The sequence below is a fragment of the Dasypus novemcinctus genome, chromosome 23, assembly GCF_030445035.2.
Source record: "Dasypus novemcinctus isolate mDasNov1 chromosome 23, mDasNov1.1.hap2, whole genome shotgun sequence".
Taxonomy (NCBI): domain Eukaryota; kingdom Metazoa; phylum Chordata; class Mammalia; order Cingulata; family Dasypodidae; genus Dasypus; species Dasypus novemcinctus.
This window is the reverse complement of record NC_080695.1, coordinates 922,176-938,732: the sequence shown is the minus strand read 5'-3', so window position 1 is coordinate 938,732 and position 16,557 is coordinate 922,176. Positions and strand designations below refer to the sequence as shown.

Below are 16,557 nucleotides of genomic sequence, written 5' to 3'. Positions count from 1 at the left end.
TGTTGTTAATGTGGGCAAGTGTGGGAGATGGATGGAGTGGGGCATATGGGGATCCCCTCTGTTTTGATGTAATATTTATGTAATCTAAAGTATTTTAAAAAAGTAAAATAATAAAAAAAAGAAAAACTAGAGTCCAGTAAGGGAATGAGGCAAAGTATAGAATTTAAAAAGTAAAGCCAGAGGAGCTGGGAGAGGGACCAGCCTTGAGCTGAAGTGACATTCTGGGAAATGCAAAAGTATAGAGACAGTAATGCCTCAGTGCTTGCCAGGGATTTGGGGGTCAGGGGAAGGAGGAATAGGTGAGCGTGGGGGCTTTGCAGGGCAGTGAAGCTGCTCTGACTCCCCAGTGGAGGATACGTGCCACCAGGCATTTGTCAAAGTCCAGAGACCTGCGCGGCACCGAGGGAACCCCAGAGCAAAGTGTGGGCTTTAGTTACTGCTGACACAGTGTCGATTCAGCATTGCACCATCGTGCCAGGAAAACGCAAGCTACTGGGGAGCGGGTGTGCTCAGCGGTTGAGCACCTGCTTGGCATGGAGAGGTCCCGGGTCAATCCCTGGCACCTGCTGAAGAAAATGAAAAATGCAGGACACTGACGACCAGGCCACTCCTGGGGCAGGGGGCGGGGACCCTTTAACCCGACAGCCGCCCTGACAAGAAAGTCTTAACACAGAGAGAAAACGGGACTAACGGAAAGGGGGAAATGGCGCAACCAGGGGGTCTGCAGACGCCTGGGCCCGGGGCTGGGGCCGTGCGGGTCCCCCTCAGGCCAGCGGAACCGCCCCCCACCGCCCTGCGCATGGCTCTCTACCGCCCCCAGGCGGCCACGCCGTGCGGGCAGCGGCGCCCTCAGGCCGCGGCGTTTTCCCGGAGTGACCCGGGGAAGCTGCGGGGCGACTGTGGTTTCCTCGTCGCGTCACGCAGGAGGCCACGAGGCCCCGTCCCCAGCTGGTGGGCAGGACGCCAGGCCCCGGCCGCGCCCTCGCAGCTCCTGCTGCCTGCGCTCTGGTTCCTCTCTCACCTGTCCCTGCCTCCCCCGCTGACCCTGAGCCCCTCCTGCCCCACGGCTTGCACGGGTGTGCGCGTCGCACTCTCCCTGCCCCTGCCGCCACCATCTGACTGCCGTGCTCCTCTGCCTCCACCGTCTGTCTGGGCTTGCTGTGCCTCCTCCATGGCTGCCACCGCCATCTGCCTGGCCGTGGCTCGGTGTCCCTTTGCAGGCACTGGGCCGAGTGTAGCCTCAGGAGCTTTTGGGGTTCACACCTGCGGCCGGCAGGGAGCACGTGGGCTGCCTGAGGGCTGAACCCCATCCCCCTGGGTCCCCTCCGTGTGAGCTCCTGCAGGCCAGCCAGGAAGGCGGTCCCGTGGCCGAGCGACCCTCCAACGCTGTCTCGGTTGGCATGTGTGTACCCCGGTACCCCGGCGTGCCCGCACCTCCCGATCTGCTCAGAGGTCACTGGTCTAGCTGATGCCACGTGCGATCTGGGCCCTTGGGCCGCGGTGCTGGCTGGGAGGGGGTCGCTCCATCCCCAGAGAGCAGAGGCTGGACCCCTGCCCAAGCAGCTCTCGTGGGCAGAGGCTGTCCCGCAGTGCCACCCCTACTGCTTCCCGGCCCCTCCTGTGCCTCTTCCGCACATCTGGGCCCCAGACTCCGCCTCCCCAGCCCTGCCCCCAGGCCTTTTCCCCAGCCGGGCCCCCAGGCCGCGCCTCCCGGTTCTGCCTTCCCCCACCACCTTCTCCGCCTCAAGCCCCGCCTCCCCGCATTACCGCAGGGCGGGGGGCTCACCTGTCTCCCGCACAAGACCGAGGCTGCCCCCCGACCTGAGGGTGCGGCGGGTCGAGGGTCTCGCGCTGCCCCTCAGGGCCTCCGTCCTGCTGGCGCCGCCGCGGGCAGAGGAGCGCGGGCGCCCAGAGGGAGGCGAAGCGCGCGGGCGAGGACGCGGGCAGCGGCCGGGGCTGCGGGCCGCGGGGGCACGAGGAGCCGGAGCCCGCGCAGCCCGCGCCCCGACGGCGGCGACCGACGCCGAGCCTCGGCTGGAGGCCAGCCCCCCCGTGCAGGCCCCGCCCTCTCGGAGCCCCCTCGGCCTCGCGCAGGGGGGCGGCCCCTTCGCGCCCCAGGCAGGAGGCGGGGCCCGGCCAGCGCCCGGCGGCCACAGGTCTCGAGGCGGCCGGGGGACCCCAGACCACGGCAGGCCCCGGCCCGCCCCCCGGCGCCGCGCCCCCCCGCCTGCAGCCCCGGCTCCCCCCGGACGCTGCGCCTGCAGCGCCCGCGCCCCCGCCCCGGCCCGGCCCGTGCGCGGCGGAGCTGCCCCGGCCCGCGCCCTGCGCCGCCCCTCGCCCCCGCCAGGGCTGCTGGGCTCCCGGCGCCTCGTGTGGCCCCCCTTGCCCGCCCCGGGAGCCCCCAGGAGCCTGCGCCGTCGGGGGGTGGGGGTGGGGTCTCCAGCAGGGCCACGCCCACGCCTGGGGTCCCTCCTCCTCCCGGCTGGGTTAGGCCGCGTGCGCGCCAAGGTCCCTGGTCCCGAGGTGGGCGGAGCCGGGGCTTGGGGGCGGGTAGTTGTCAGGGATCACGGTCCAGGGGGGGGCAGGTCGGGGGGAGCCGCAGGGGGGCTCCCAAGCCTGGGTCACGACCCCGGGGTCAAGGGTCCATTTGAGTCTCCCCAATTGGGTGGGCACCTCAGTACCCCGGGGTGGGCCTCCAGGTGCTCCCTGGGCCCCGAAAGGATTCAGACCCCGCAGGACGCACCCGCCAACCCCCGGGGGCAGGGCCGCGCGCCCCTGGCCGAGAGGCTGGATGTGGCCTGGGGCGTGGCTGCCCTGCGCCCAAATCCACAAGCACTCTCGCCCCTCCCCCCGTCCCCCCCATCAGCGGGGCGTGCCACACTGCTGAGCCCAGGGCTTGCCTCGCTTTTTGGGGCCTCCTTGGTGGGGGTTCTGCCTCCCCAGCTCGTGCCACGGGAGCGGCCCGCACAGGCCCGGACGGTCGTAGTTGACAGACGACTGATCCCCCCCGTATCCCCCAAACTTTTGTGGGCCCCCCTTGGGGCTCCAGATGGGGACCCCGGGGGCAGGACACGGGAATGGAGAAGCACAGCGCGAGGCCGCCCGCCCTGCCCCTCCCTGGCTTCGGAGCCCCTTGTAAGTGAGCAGCTCCCGGGGTCCCGCGAAGCGGGGCGCGTGGTCCCTAACAGAGGAGGGGGCGCGGAGGAAAGCGTCCTGGAGGCAGCGCGTCTTCAGGGCGGCCAGTAACCCCAGAACCCCTAAAGCACCTGTCCGGGGGCCCAGGAGGCCAGAAGAGCACCTGCGCCCCCTTGAGGCTGAGGAAGGGGGAGCCTCTCCCGCAGAGGATCCCCGCGCAGGGGCTCCACGCGCGGAGGCGGGCGTGGGCAAGCCGCCTCGTGCTCCAGGCTGGAGCTGGAGGCTCATTTCCCGTGAACGGTGGAGGAAGAGACAGCTGTCCACCAGCTCAGCTACTGACCAGTGGGCTCGGCTGGCTAAAGCCTCATCCTCGCAGCAGCCAGGGTCCCAGCCTGTCCCCGCGGGAAAGGGTCTGCTGGACGCCAGGGAACTCCGCCCCCGCCGGAGGGGAAGCGGGGCTGACTGAGGTCAGTGGCCCTGGGACCCGCTTCCTTCCACAGGATGGCGCAGCCCTCGCCTGGCTCCAGCCCCGCCTCCGGCAGGGGGAAGCGGGGCCTGCGCCAGGTGCTCCAGGCAGCCGCAGGTGCTCTGCACCGGCACTGAGTAGTGGGTCACGAGGGGCTGCATCCCCGCACCCCAGCAGGAGAGGAGAGGAGCTGGGCGTCCTGGGCCTCTCTCGTCCATGGCAGGAGCTTTCAGCCCATGGGAACTGGTTCACCGAGTGCCTTCGAGTCCATCTCCACCTCTGTCCCCCATAGGACAGGAGGGGGCTGGGGCCCCTCGGCCCTCAGGGCAGCTGCAGGTGGATTCAGCCAGCACAGCTCAGGTTGTAGGGCGCTCCCGAGAGTCCACTCCCGCCCCCGGCAGGGAGGGAGGCTGGAGCTTCGTCAGTTTACCTGCAGCACTGTGGTCATTTTGGACCCACACGGCATGGATTGCTGCCACAGCTGAGCTCAGCCCTGCCCAGGGGAGGGGAGGAGGGCTGTGAAGCTTCATTGGTGTCTCTGGGCAACTACAGCCGGTCTGGACCTGCCCCACGTGGATTTTTATACACGGCTGCAGCTCTGTCCCTCCCCTGACAGAGGAGAAAGTGCAAGAAGCTCCATCAATTCCTGGGGCAACGTGGGCAGCTTCAGCCTCCACATCTTACAGCACCAACCACCCCTACTACACAGCCAGCAAGGGGGAGAAGACAAGAAAGCCTCAGCTAAAGGGAGAAGCTGCACCCAGAATAAACACATGCAGCGAGCCAGATGCAGAAACACCAACAAAAAATTACAATTCATGCCAAGAAATAGGAAAAAATGGGCCAGTTAAAGGAAGAAGATAAACCTGCAGATGACATAAAGGAGTTGAGACAAACTAATCATAGATGTTCAAACAAATGTAAAAGATGGACTCTAGTTAATAGTGTAATTATAAAAATGTTCTCTCATGAGTTTTAACAAACGTAGCACATTATTGCAAGGTGTTAACGATAGGGTAGTATAAGGGAGCGCTGAACTTTACGCATGTTTTTTTGTAACTTCTCTAATTTAAAAAAATCACACATGGAGTTTTATTTTCTGGAGTAATGAGATAAATTTAAATTTTTTTTGACGATGAATGCACAACATTGTGATTATGAATCACAGGGAATGTGACTATATCTCAGTAAAACTGCTTAATAAAGAAACAAATAATTTTGCAACAATAGCCAGAAATAGCAACTATGTACAGCAGGGGAAACAGAGACTGAGAGGTGAGGAATTTTCTTGTTTGTCTGGTTTTTTTTTTTTCTTATTATTTTTATAGAAATAATGAACATGTTCTAATAATGATTGAAATGATGAATACAGAACTATGTGATTATACCAAATACCACTGATTGCACACTTTGGATGAATTGTATGTTTTATTATTATGTATCAATGAAATTGTTTTGATAAAAAAATCACAAAAACAAAAAGAAAACACAACATATCAAAGCTTATGGTAGGGAGTGGTTGTGGCTCAAGTAGCTGAGTGCCCATTCCCACACGGGAGGTCCTGGGTTTGGTTCTTGGTGCCTCCTAAAAAAAACAAACAATAAGCCAAACAATGAGCAAACAATGAGCAAAAAAACAGGTGAGGGAGCCAATCAGGGGAGCCGCTGTGGCTCAGTGGTTGAGCGCCGGCCTCCTGCATATGAGGTTCCAGGTTCAATCGCTGGTCCTACTACTGTAAAAAAACAAAAGAAAACAAAAAACCTTGTGGTGTGTATTGAGGTCATGTTCACAGAAAAAGTTATAGTTCCAAATCCATATGTTAGAAGAAAGAATGAAGTTTTTACTGGATGATCTAAACTTCCACACGTAGAAGCAAGAGCAAAACTGCCGACTGACTTCAAAGAAGCAGAAAAAACAAACAACAAGAGCAGATAGAAATCAAGTAGGGAAAATCAGGAAAGACAGGTGGATACTTTGAAAGATTAATAAAATTGATTATTAATAAAATCGATAGCTCTCTAGCAAGACTGACCAATAGGAAAAGAGAGAAAATGAAAATTATCAACATCAAGGACAAAGGACATCAGTACAGAGCCCTCAGTCATGAAAATAATGATAATATGGTATTAAGAATAATTTAAAATCCAATGAATTTGAACAGCTTGAGGAAACAGGTAAATTCCTTGGAACAGGCAAAAGCTGGCAATAGATGAATTAGAAAATTGGAATAACTCATTACCTGCTAAAGCAATGGAATTCAACTTTTAAAACTTGAGAAAAGTGACTTCACTGGTGATTTCTTCCAAATATTAAGGAAGAAATAATAGCAGAATTATGCAAACTCCTCTTGAAATTAAAAAAGAAGTAAGGCTATCCCACTCATTTTATAAGGAGAGCAAAATTTCGGTTACAAAATCTGACCACAACTTTACAGGACAGGAAAATTACACTTCAATATGTCTTGTGAACTTATCTGTGTTTAAAAATTTCATTCTAGGAGCACTAGTGAGGTTGACAATTCTTTCCCATGCAGTTAGCTATTTGTGGTCAACTTCTATGAAGCTATTGTACATTTCTGCCCCTTTCTGATTTTGCTTACTGAGTTGCATAAGTCCATTGCACATTTCAGATACTCAGCCTCTGCTGGTTTTAGACTTGAATATTCTTCTGTCTGTGCCCTTCATTGTACAAGAACCCTTAATTTCGATGGAGAGAAACCCATCAGTTTTCTCTACTGTTTTGGGGTCTTTTAAAGTAAGTCTTTCTCCACTCTTCATGCTAAAAATGGGCAATCAAGGGTTTACTGTGTACCAGAACTTGTGGTAAGCACTTGCCAAATACTGATTTTTTAAAAAGACATATACATATTTATTTTTTAAAAGATACTTAGCTTACAAACTTTTATTTTGAATCATACAATATGGTTAAACAATATACTTGGTTCACAGTAAAGCAATCATATGGTATCTGTCCTTCTGCGTCTGGCTTGCTTTGCTCAACATAACGTCCTCCAGGTTCATCCATGTTGTCACGTGCTTTACGACTTCAGTTCTGCTTACAGCTGCGTAGTATTCCACCGTGTGAATACACCACAGTCTGTTCATCCAGTTAGCCACTGGTGGACACCTGGGTTGTTTCCGTCCTTTGGCAATTGTGAATAATGCTGCTATGAACATCGGTGTGCAGATGTCTGTTCGTGTCCCTGCTCTCAGTTCTTCTGGGTATGTACCTCGTAGTGGTGAAGGCGGCCAGTAGGACAGGGAATCAACAGATGGATCTGGAAGCTGGCAGAGTCCACGTGGACATCAGTAGCCCCGAGAAGGCTGCTGGAGAACCCTCCCCAAGATCCTGCCACTCAGAAGAAGACTTCCTCCAGAAGCCAGGAGAAGCCCCGGATGTTCCCCGAGGACTGTATCATTGGGCGCTCACAGGGGATTGATGGGTGGAGTGAGCAATCAAAGCAGCCAACAGCTGGAGCCCCGCCCCTGCCATTAGCAAGGGGGTGGGATAATCAACAGTTCAAAGGCAGGCGCCAGCCCAGGCTCTCTATTCAAGTCTATTGCCCATTTTTTTCTCTTTTTTATTGTCTTTTAAAAAATACATAGATCACACAAATGTTACATTAAAAAATAGAGGAGATTCATCTTTTGCCCATTTTAAAAACTGGGTTGTTTGTCTTTTTGATTTCTGAGCTGTAACTTCCCTTTATATATCCTGGCTATTACACCCTTATTGGATATGTTATTTCCAAATATTTTTCCCATTGACTCGGCTGCCTTTTCACCCTTTTGACAGAGACCAATGAGTTGCAAAAGTGTTTAATTCTGAGAAGGTCCCATTTATCCATTTTTTCTTTTGTTGCACATGTTTTGGGTGTAAGATCCAAGAACCCACCACCTACTACAAGGTCTTTTTTTTTTAAGATTTATTTTTTATTTATTTTTCTCCCCTTCCCCTCCAGTTGTCTCCTCTCTGTGTCCATTCTTTGTGTGTTCTTCTGTGACCACCTCTATCCTTATCAGCAGCACCAGGAATCTGTGTCTCTTTTTGTTGCACCATCTTGCTGTGTCAGCTCTCCATGTGGGCAGCGCCATTCCTGGGCAGGCTGCACTTTCTTTCGTGCTGGGCGGCTCTCCTTACGGGGCTCACTCCTTGCGTGTGGGCATAGGCCAGCTCCACACGGGTCAAGGAGGCCCGGGCTTTGCACCGCGGACCTCCCATGTGGTAGACGGATGCCCTAACCACTGGGCCAAGTCTGCTTCCCTGGTTAAATTAATTCCTAACAATTTTAGTCTTTTTCTTGCTATTGAAAATGGAATTTCTCCCCTGGTTTTCTCCTCAAGATTGTTCAGTGCTGGTGTACAAAACGTTGCTTATTTTTGCTTGTTGATCTTGTATCCTACCGCTTTGCCGAACTCATTTATTAGCTCAAGAAGCTTTGTTGTGGATACTTCAGACTTCTCTAAGTACAGGATCACCAAATATTCATTTTATAATCTTCCCCCAAGCCTTGGGCGTTTGGTACAGATGCTATCCCTGTTTTCTTTCTTTTTTAAAAAATATATTTTTAAATTTATTTTTAAAAGGCACATAGATCACACAAAATGTTACATTAAAAAACAGAGTTGGTTCCCATATACCCCCCTCTCCCCACTCCTCCTGCATCCACGACTTCTTGCATTAGTGTGGGACATTCACTGCAATTCATGCACGCCTCTGGAGCCCGGCTGCACAGCGTGGATTATAGTCGCTCCTGCCCTGTGCTCGGTGTGCAGGCTGGCAGCCGATGGCCTCAGGTGGAGGGCTTCAGACCACAGCCACGGGCAGCCCACGATCGCCAGCCCGCGTCCCGTGGGCTCGCCAGTGGCGCCCTCACGCTGCAGGGCTGAGCTGCAGGCGAGGGCGGGCTCTTACCTGGACGGGCTCTTACCTGGGCAGGGCTCTTACCTGGACGGGCTCTTACCTGGACGGGCTCTTACCTGGGTGGGGCAGAATCCCGTCCTTGCTCCCTGAGGCTCTGGGCAGAGTCCAGCTCCTTGGGGGCTCAGGGCTGAAGGTCCCTGCCCTGCTGTCCCCACCCAGGGACCGCTCTCGGCTGCGAGGGCGGCTCTGGGGTCCTTCTGTGGGGCCTCCTCCCAGTGCTGGAGACGCCCCGTCCCCCCCCAGCCCCCTCCTGCTTCAGCCCCTCTGGCTTCAGCGTCTGGGCCCAGCTGGAGAAAACGCCCTGCTGCAAAGGCTCACCTGTGGGGCCAGGCCCACCTGGCCGGACGGGCCTTCCAGGGCCCTTAGACGTGGCCTCCCCACGCTCAGAGCCCACGTGCTTGGATCGCAGCCCTCACGTTCCTCTTTAAAACAGCGGCACGTGGGGGTGGGTTTAATACGCAGACCCTCACCCATTTCAAGGGCGCAGTGTGACAGGTTTTGGCAAATGTGCACCGTCGAGCCACCTCCACGATCGTGACATGAGCGGCTTCCATCGCCCCAACCCCCTGCCCTCTGGGGGGTGGGTGGGGGATCTGACACGAGGAGGGTCCCCCGACAGGGTTCGCCCGGCTCCCTGCGCCACGCAGACGGCTAGTCCAGGGCCCCGGGCTCCTCTTCCCCGACACGCCCTGCATCCCAGCCATCTGCGCTGACCCTCTTCTCGCTCACTCGTGGATACGCCTTGGGCTGTGGGGTGGTGGCCCCTGCCCCCGCCCGTGACGGCTCTTCCCAGTGTGAGTCACGAAGCCCCCGCGGCTTCTCAGTGCTGGGGTCTCAGCGTTGAGCCTCCGCCCTGCACTCCACTCACGTGACCTGGCCCCAACTCTGCCCCGGCCCCTCCTCGCCTGGCGCCTCTTTTGCCTTGATCCTGTCTTAGAGCCCCCTCCATGCTCCCCACCAAGGAGCCTCCCCGGCCCCTGGCGGCCCCCAGGGAAGGTTTTCTGGCATAAAGACCCACCTGATACTTCCTCCAAGAAGAGACCAAGTCATCCGAATTCTCCCCAGAACCGTCTACACTGGCCCAGCCAGTCTTAGACTCTCTTTCTTCCTCTCTCTCTCTCCCTCCCTCCCCACCTCTCCTGATCTAATCTATGGTAACAAACTCCAGCTTCCAGTGTACGTTTCACTGGGTGGTAAAAGCAAATTAGAGCCCCTCTGAGATGCCCTTATCCAGCCAGTGTATCAGCCACACTCCACGCCGGGCACGCACGGAGCAGTGGGCTCCGTGGGGCTCCTGTGGGCCGTGGGGCTCAGGGGACGAGCCGGGCCACGGCCACCCCCCGCGTCCCGGGGCCTCACCAGCCTCAGCCCGACCCGAGGAGCAGGTGCGGGAGCCACCTCCGGACGCCCGGGGACGCGCTGGCCAGCGGCAAAGCTGGAGGGAGAAGCAGCAAAGGACGGCCGCGAGGCCTGGGGCCGCCTCGCCCCTGACTTTATATTTTATTTTCATTTTTATTTGTTTTCGGTGAAAGAGCACTTTGTGAGAATCACCGAGAAAGAGGAGAGACTGCTCTTGCCTTGGCTGAAACGCCGTGCACAGCAGCCAATGACCAGGGCTGGTAGAGAACGACTTCGAGGAGCCGCGGCGCTGGTGCGATCGTTTCTCCAGGTCGCAGCCGCCCTCTGCAGGGACGAGGTCTCTTTGGACCCGCTGCTCAGCGCCTGGCTCTGACACGCGCTCCCTTCAGCCCTCAGGGTCTGCTCAAGGCACCTGTGGATGACGAGGTCCTCAGCCCTTACGTGTGCGTGGAAACAGAGAATGGACTCCCGAGGGAGCATTCCTGGGGTGCTCCCGAATGGGTCTGGATTCCCACAATGATATTTTCAGGGCCTGTTTGTCACCACTTGATGCCGCTCAAGTCACTTTAGGCCCGTCAGTGTCACCCAGAGGTCAGCGTGTCTCCCCTGGAGGAGTTAACCTCCACCTGAGCCCAGTGCCCAGCGCTGCCCTCGGGGCTTTCCTCTAACAGGTCACCCCGACTTTAGGGGGAGCATTCAGGGTTTCAGCTGTCCTCCCTCAGGGCTCACGTCCCCCGTGGGGGCCTCGTAGCCCCCTTGGCCTCTGCTGGGCGGTGCGCGCAGGAAGGATCCGGCGACGGCTCTTCGCGTCTTTGAAAGGGCCACGGGATTTCTCGTCCGTGCACATGAGCAGCTGCACGTGTGGCCAGGGGGCGGCAGACGTGGCGCAGAACTTCTTGCAAAACGTGGGGCTCCTCCTGGGGCTCCCCGCGGTCAGCCACGGCGACCTGTCCTCCTCGCCTTCCCCTCCACTCAGGGAGCGCGGCGTCTCCAGGTGCCGCCTCTGCCACGTGCAGCCCGCCTGGCTCTGAGCAGAGCAGAGCATGTCCTGGGGGCCCCCCTGCCCCGCCCTGCAGAGCCCCCTGTTCCAGGACGGCGTCCCCTGCAGGAGCCCCCTCTGACCGGGGTTGTCTGAGCAGCAGGGCTGGAGGCCCCGCCCCTCCCGGGGTCCGCACTGCCTCGGGGGCTCCAGGGCCACCGTGTGCCTTGATCTGAGGCCTCGGGAGGAAATGGGGTCACCCCGTCTCCTGCCCCAGCTGGGTGGGCTGGAGCTCAGGCCCCTCCCCGAGGATGGAGACCCCGAGGCACATCTACAGCGGCCCCCAGGCTGCCCCGGCGGGTCTGGGCTCCAGGCGCCCCCAGAGGCCCCCGGCAGCCCCCAGTGCCCCTCCCTCCCGCCACACCCCTCCTCCTCCCAGCGCGTCCTGCCCCCTCAGGGTCCCTGCCCAGGTCAGCTCCAGGAGGAACCGGCCCAGGGGCTGCACCCAGGCGCCCCCAGCCCCCCGCTGCTTGGAGCAGGGACAGGAAAGCAGTTCAGGGCGGGGCCCAGGGATGGGGCTTCCCGGGCTTCATGTCCAGCCGAGGGTGTGGCTCGAGGACCTGCGGTGACCCTCGTCCTAGGGCCCACGGGGGCCACACTGGGGACACTGAGGCACACACGTCCCACAGGTGCTCGGACAATGCACACCATCACGTCTAGAAATGGTCTTAACCCTGAACCCCTCCGTATCTCCGAAGAAAAGCCGCGCTGCCGCAGGGGCCGTTTGTCCATCTGGCTTTGGGGGACCCCCAGGAGTCCCGCCCTGACGCTCACTGGCACGCGGGGCTCTCCACGAACCCGACTTCCTGGTGGTCCGGGTCCGGGTGGCGAGCCCCCGCGCGCCCCCGTGTGGTCACAGGCGGAACTGCGGCCCAGTGGCCCTTGGGGTCGCCCAGCCTCCAGCCGGGGGTGGGGGGATATGCGGGTCGAGGGACACGCGGGGCGCTCTGGGCAGGGGGGACCGGGGCCTCCAAACGCCCAGTCCCAGGGCTCAGGCCCAGCTGGCGAAGCGGAAGGAGGCTCAGCAGCGCCCACGGGAGCCCGCGAGGGGCCGGGGTCGGGTCCCTGCGAGCAGCGCGCGGGTGCCTCCCTCCAGGGGCGCGTGCGGCTCCAGGCCCGCCCCGGGGTCCCCGTGACCCTGCCCTGTTGTTCCCTGCGTTTGGGGTCCGCAGGCCACCGTCCGGCTCCCTCCTGGGGGGCAGGGCTGCTTCTCTCCTGCCGCCCAGCGCAGGGTCCCTGCCACCCCGAGGTCGCGGGTCACACGCGTGGCTAGAGGAGCCCCCCATCTCCACGGGAGCAGCCACAGGAAGCCCCGATGCCGCAGGCCCCGCCCCGCAGGAACTTTGGCCTCCGCCCCCCCCTCGCATCCTGTGCTGGGGGATAAAGGGGCGCCCGCGCCCCAGAGCAGCAGGTGGCACAGACCTGGGAAGGTAAGGGCCCCGCCCCCACCCCAGCCGGGGCGCCCTGGCGCCCCCCCCCCCCCACCCCGCCTCCTCTGCAGATGCTGCGGCTGCTGCTCCTGGCCCTGCCCTGCCTGGGGGGCTCCGTCCTCGCCTTTCTGGGTGAGTCCCGACCCCGGCCCTGACCCTGCCCAGCTGCCCTGTCCCCTCAGCACCAGCCCGGGGAGGGGGACAAGGGTGGCACCTCCTGGGGGGCTGAGAGGCCAGCTAGGCTGCTGGGGGGGCGGTCCCTGGTCCCTGCTCACTCCTCGCTCTGTTCACCCAGCCCGGGGCCCAGGGGCCGAGCCTGTGGGCATCGTGGGGGTTGGGATGCCCCCACTGGCAAGTGGCCCTGGCAGCCTTAGGATCTTTATGGTAGTTCACGAGTGGTGGATGCACGTATGCGGGGGCTCCCTCATCCACCCCCAGTGGGTGCTGACTGCTGCCCACTGTGTTGAACCATGAGTGACCCCCGACCCCTTGCAGTATGGGGGGGGAAGTGGGGGCTCAGGTTCCTGGGGTGGGGTGGGTCAGGTTCGGGGCACCCTCTCTCCAGGGTCTGGGCTGTCCCTGGCTCTGAGACACTGGGAGGTCCCTGCTCTGGGCTGAGCCCAGGCCCCTGAGACCCCCCCACAAGGCTCCCTCTGAGAAGCTTCTGGTCTCCCCTGCACCCCCGCCCCAGGACAACATTGGAAGCTTGGGTAGTTAGGGTTCAAGTTGGGCAGCTGAGGCTCTACGAGCATGACCAGCTGATGAGGGTAACTCAGATCATCTGGCATCCCAAGTTCAACGCCAGTCTGTCAGCCGCGGGGGCTGCAGACATCGCCCTGCTGAAACTGGAGGCCCTCGTTACAGTCTCGAAGTACGTCAGACCCGTCACCCTCCCGCCCGCCGCTCTGAGCATCCCTGAGATGTCCTACTTGGTCACCAGCTGGGGTACATTGAGTCAAAACGTAAGTGCCAGGATCGCCGCGGAGAGGCCGTGGGTGGGCTGCCCAGGGCCAGCGGCTGGGAGGGGCAGGGGGTCTTTCTTGAGAAGACCTCGGTGCCTGCCTTTTGGACCCCGGGGAGTGGGTGGGCAGGTTCACGCAGCTGCCCAGGACCCGGGGCCCTGCTGGGCCAGTTCTGGGGGACCCGAGGCCACACTCAGCCCCCGACACCCCAAGAGGAGGCTGCTGCTCCCCTTCTGAGGTGGCCCACCCCAGGGCTGCATGCTCGGCTCACCGCCCCTGGGTCCTCCCGTGTCCCTGTCCCGGCCCCTGAGGCTCTCCTGCTCCAGGGAACACGTGGCCTGGGGGAAGGTCCCCTCAGCTGTCCTCGGGCTTCCCATGGGTGTGGCTCCTGGGCTGGGGCACCTGCCCTGCACCCTCTATGTGTGGGAGCTGCAGGCACACTTGGGATTCTTTCATCATGCCTACCTAAGATGGGGCACGGAGGGGAAACGAGGCTCTGGAAACAAAAAGGATTCTTTCAGGATACGTGGTTGTAGGCAAGTGGTTGCAGGTTCCCCCCTCTGCCATGGAGCACCTCCTGCCCTGCCCCCTCCAGCCAGGTGCCGAGGTCTGAGCAGGTGAGGGGAGGGGTGGGCGCCTCACTCGCCCTCTCCCCACAGGTCCCCTGCCTCCCCCCTGGAACCTGCAGCAGGTGGAAGTCCCCATCGTGAGCAATGAGCGCTGCAGGAGGCAGTACCAGCAGGTGGACATCCCCATCACAGAGGACATGCTGTGTGCAGGCGCCAGGCTCCGGGACTCCTGCCAGGTGAGGCGCCCCGACCTCTGCCAGGTGCACCTGAGGAGGGGCCAGAGCCTCAGGGCAGGGGGGACGTGGGCACTGGGGCTGACCTGCTCCCCTCCCCACAGGAAGACTCAGGGGGCCCCCTGGTCTGTTATATGAAGAGCACCTGGCTCCAGGTGGGTGTGGTGAGCTTTGGGCATGGCTGTGGACTTCCCAACTACCCCGGGATCTACACCCGAGTGTCGTCCTACGTGCCCTGGATCCACCAGCACTTCCCCCTGCAGCCCTGACCGAGGCGCGTCCGGGCGCGGCCCTTGCGCTTCTCCCCGGGGCTCAGCCTTCTGCTCCCCACGGCGCTGCCCCCGGCCCCTGCTCCCCGCCCTCTGCCCCTGGCTCCAGCGTGCTGGCCTTCCCGGACAGCGGGGAGCAGAGGCAGGGGACAGGCTCCCAGGCTCTGTGTCCCACAGGGGGGTGGAGATGGCCCAGGACCACCAATATACCCACCCGTCTGTGCCTATTAAACTCGGTGGAAGTAGCTGGCACTTGGTGTCCTTGTCTGTGGGTGTAGCCGGGGACTCTGGGGGGCTCTGGGGGCCAGGAAGGCGGGGCCAGCCTGGGTGTTTGCACCTCGTGTCCTCCTCCTGTGCTGGCCATGCGGGGGTGGGGTGGCTGGTCCCCCAGACTCAGCAGCCCCTGCACTCAGGTCTCCCCTTTGCCATCCCCCCTCCCTCCCACCCCCTCTTCTCTCATTCCCCTTCCCTCTTTCCTCCTTTCTCTCCATCACTCAGTTTTTCCATCTCTCTATTCCTGGAGTTGGGGTCAGACCCGTGGATCCTGGGATCTTGTTTGCAACGAAAGACGCCACTTTATGTGTTCCTGGCCGAGGCCTCGTCCCCCCCTGTCACCCCAAAATGGACACAAGCCTGGAACCCCCAGCCCCTGGCCCCAGCACCCCCTGCTGAGTCACTTTTTCTCAAGGTCTCAGTTTTCTATTTTTTCCTGGTATCAACAAGACATCTCCAAGCCCCCCTCAGCAGACAGGCCGGCATTGAACTTGGGGTGCCGGATGGCCTGAGACACCCCCGTCAGCTGGTCATGCTCGTGGAGCCTGAGCTGCCCACCTGGACCTAAAGGGCCAAGCGTCCAGTCAGCACTCCTGGCTTTGCTGCAACATTTCCTTCCCTGACCAGAAACCCAGCCCAGCAGGCCCTTTCAGTTTCTGATGTGCGATGGGTGGGCGCGGCTGGCGGAGATCTCCACGCCAGCAAGGTGGCGCCACCTGTCCCCTTGCGGGGCCTCCTTTGGGGAAAGGACCCCTGTGGGCCGCGTCCCCCCAGCCTGACTCGGTGAGAGGTGGATGGAACATCAGGAGACGTCGGAAAGGTAAAGCCCCGGGGTCCTGAGCCCCAGTCAGGCCCGTCTCCGGACAGAAGGAAAGACTGATCACCTCCCAAAATCTCGAGATTCGAGGTTCCAGGACAGGGCAGTCCCTTGGGTGGGACCGTGGAGCCTCTGAGTGACTGAGGGAGTGACTGGGGACGGCAGAGGCCTCTGCTGATCCAGTCTGTGGCCCCACGGCCTGTGCTGTGGAGTCCGAGTGGGCCCCAACCTGCGCCCCACGGCTACGCCATACGGCATAACGGCCAATCCCGAGTCTACACGGACGCCTCAGCTAAGACGAGCCCAAGTTCTCACGAGAGACGTGGACAGGCGGGCCTCTGAGTGGCCCCATGAGAGGTTCCCTCCTTGGTTTGTCCTGCGACACCAGCTCAGGGATGGGGTCATCACAATCCAAACTCATAGTCTTGGACTGTATGTTAAAAAAATGCTTCACAGAAGGTTTTTTTCCGGGGATTATGGTGTCCGTGTGTCCCCAGAACTCTCCGCACTCTGTGAGTTGGCGTGGCCTAAGTGTGGTGTTAACTGGCCCTCAGAGGGAACCCTGGAGGTGGCCAAGGTTTGTGCAGTTTGGCGGGCAGCCACTGGGACCCCCGGCCACCCTGAGCAGTTTCCCTACGTAAATGTCTAGTTAGAAGTGGCCCAAACCCCGCCCCCTTGGGTTGGATCCTGTGTTGGGAGGAAGGGACGGAACAGGGCCCTGGTGACTCAATGGCAGACCTGGAAGGCCTGTCGCTCTGCAACAATCCCCGAAGCAAACCCCGTTGTCCTGCCGCGGGTCCCGGCCATTCAGGCGTCTCCCTGCCTGGAGCCTCCACAGGCAGATCTCCCAGAGACCCCTCCACCTTCAGCCACCCCGGACCCCTCAGCTCCCGGAGGGGGGTCCTGACCCCCTGGGAGGAGACATCGGTCAGCACAGCCTGCGCTTCAGGTGCCCTCCGCGAATCGCAGGGTCCAGCCCAGATGGGTGCAGACGGGGCTGTCCCCCCGGGAGGCCAAGCCTGCTTACCCGCCCTTCACACCTGCAGGTCTCACACAGGAAGCCCCACAGCCCTCCCCGTTC

The 16,557-nt window shown here is 60.3% G+C and overlaps 1 pseudogene; it reads left to right on the top strand.

Annotated features, from left to right (window-relative positions):
- Window positions 1–14,386, top strand: part of LOC101435190 (mastin-like) — a 41,711-nt pseudogene extending 27,325 nt beyond the window's left edge.
- Window positions 14,387–16,557: the final 2,171 nt, after the last annotated feature.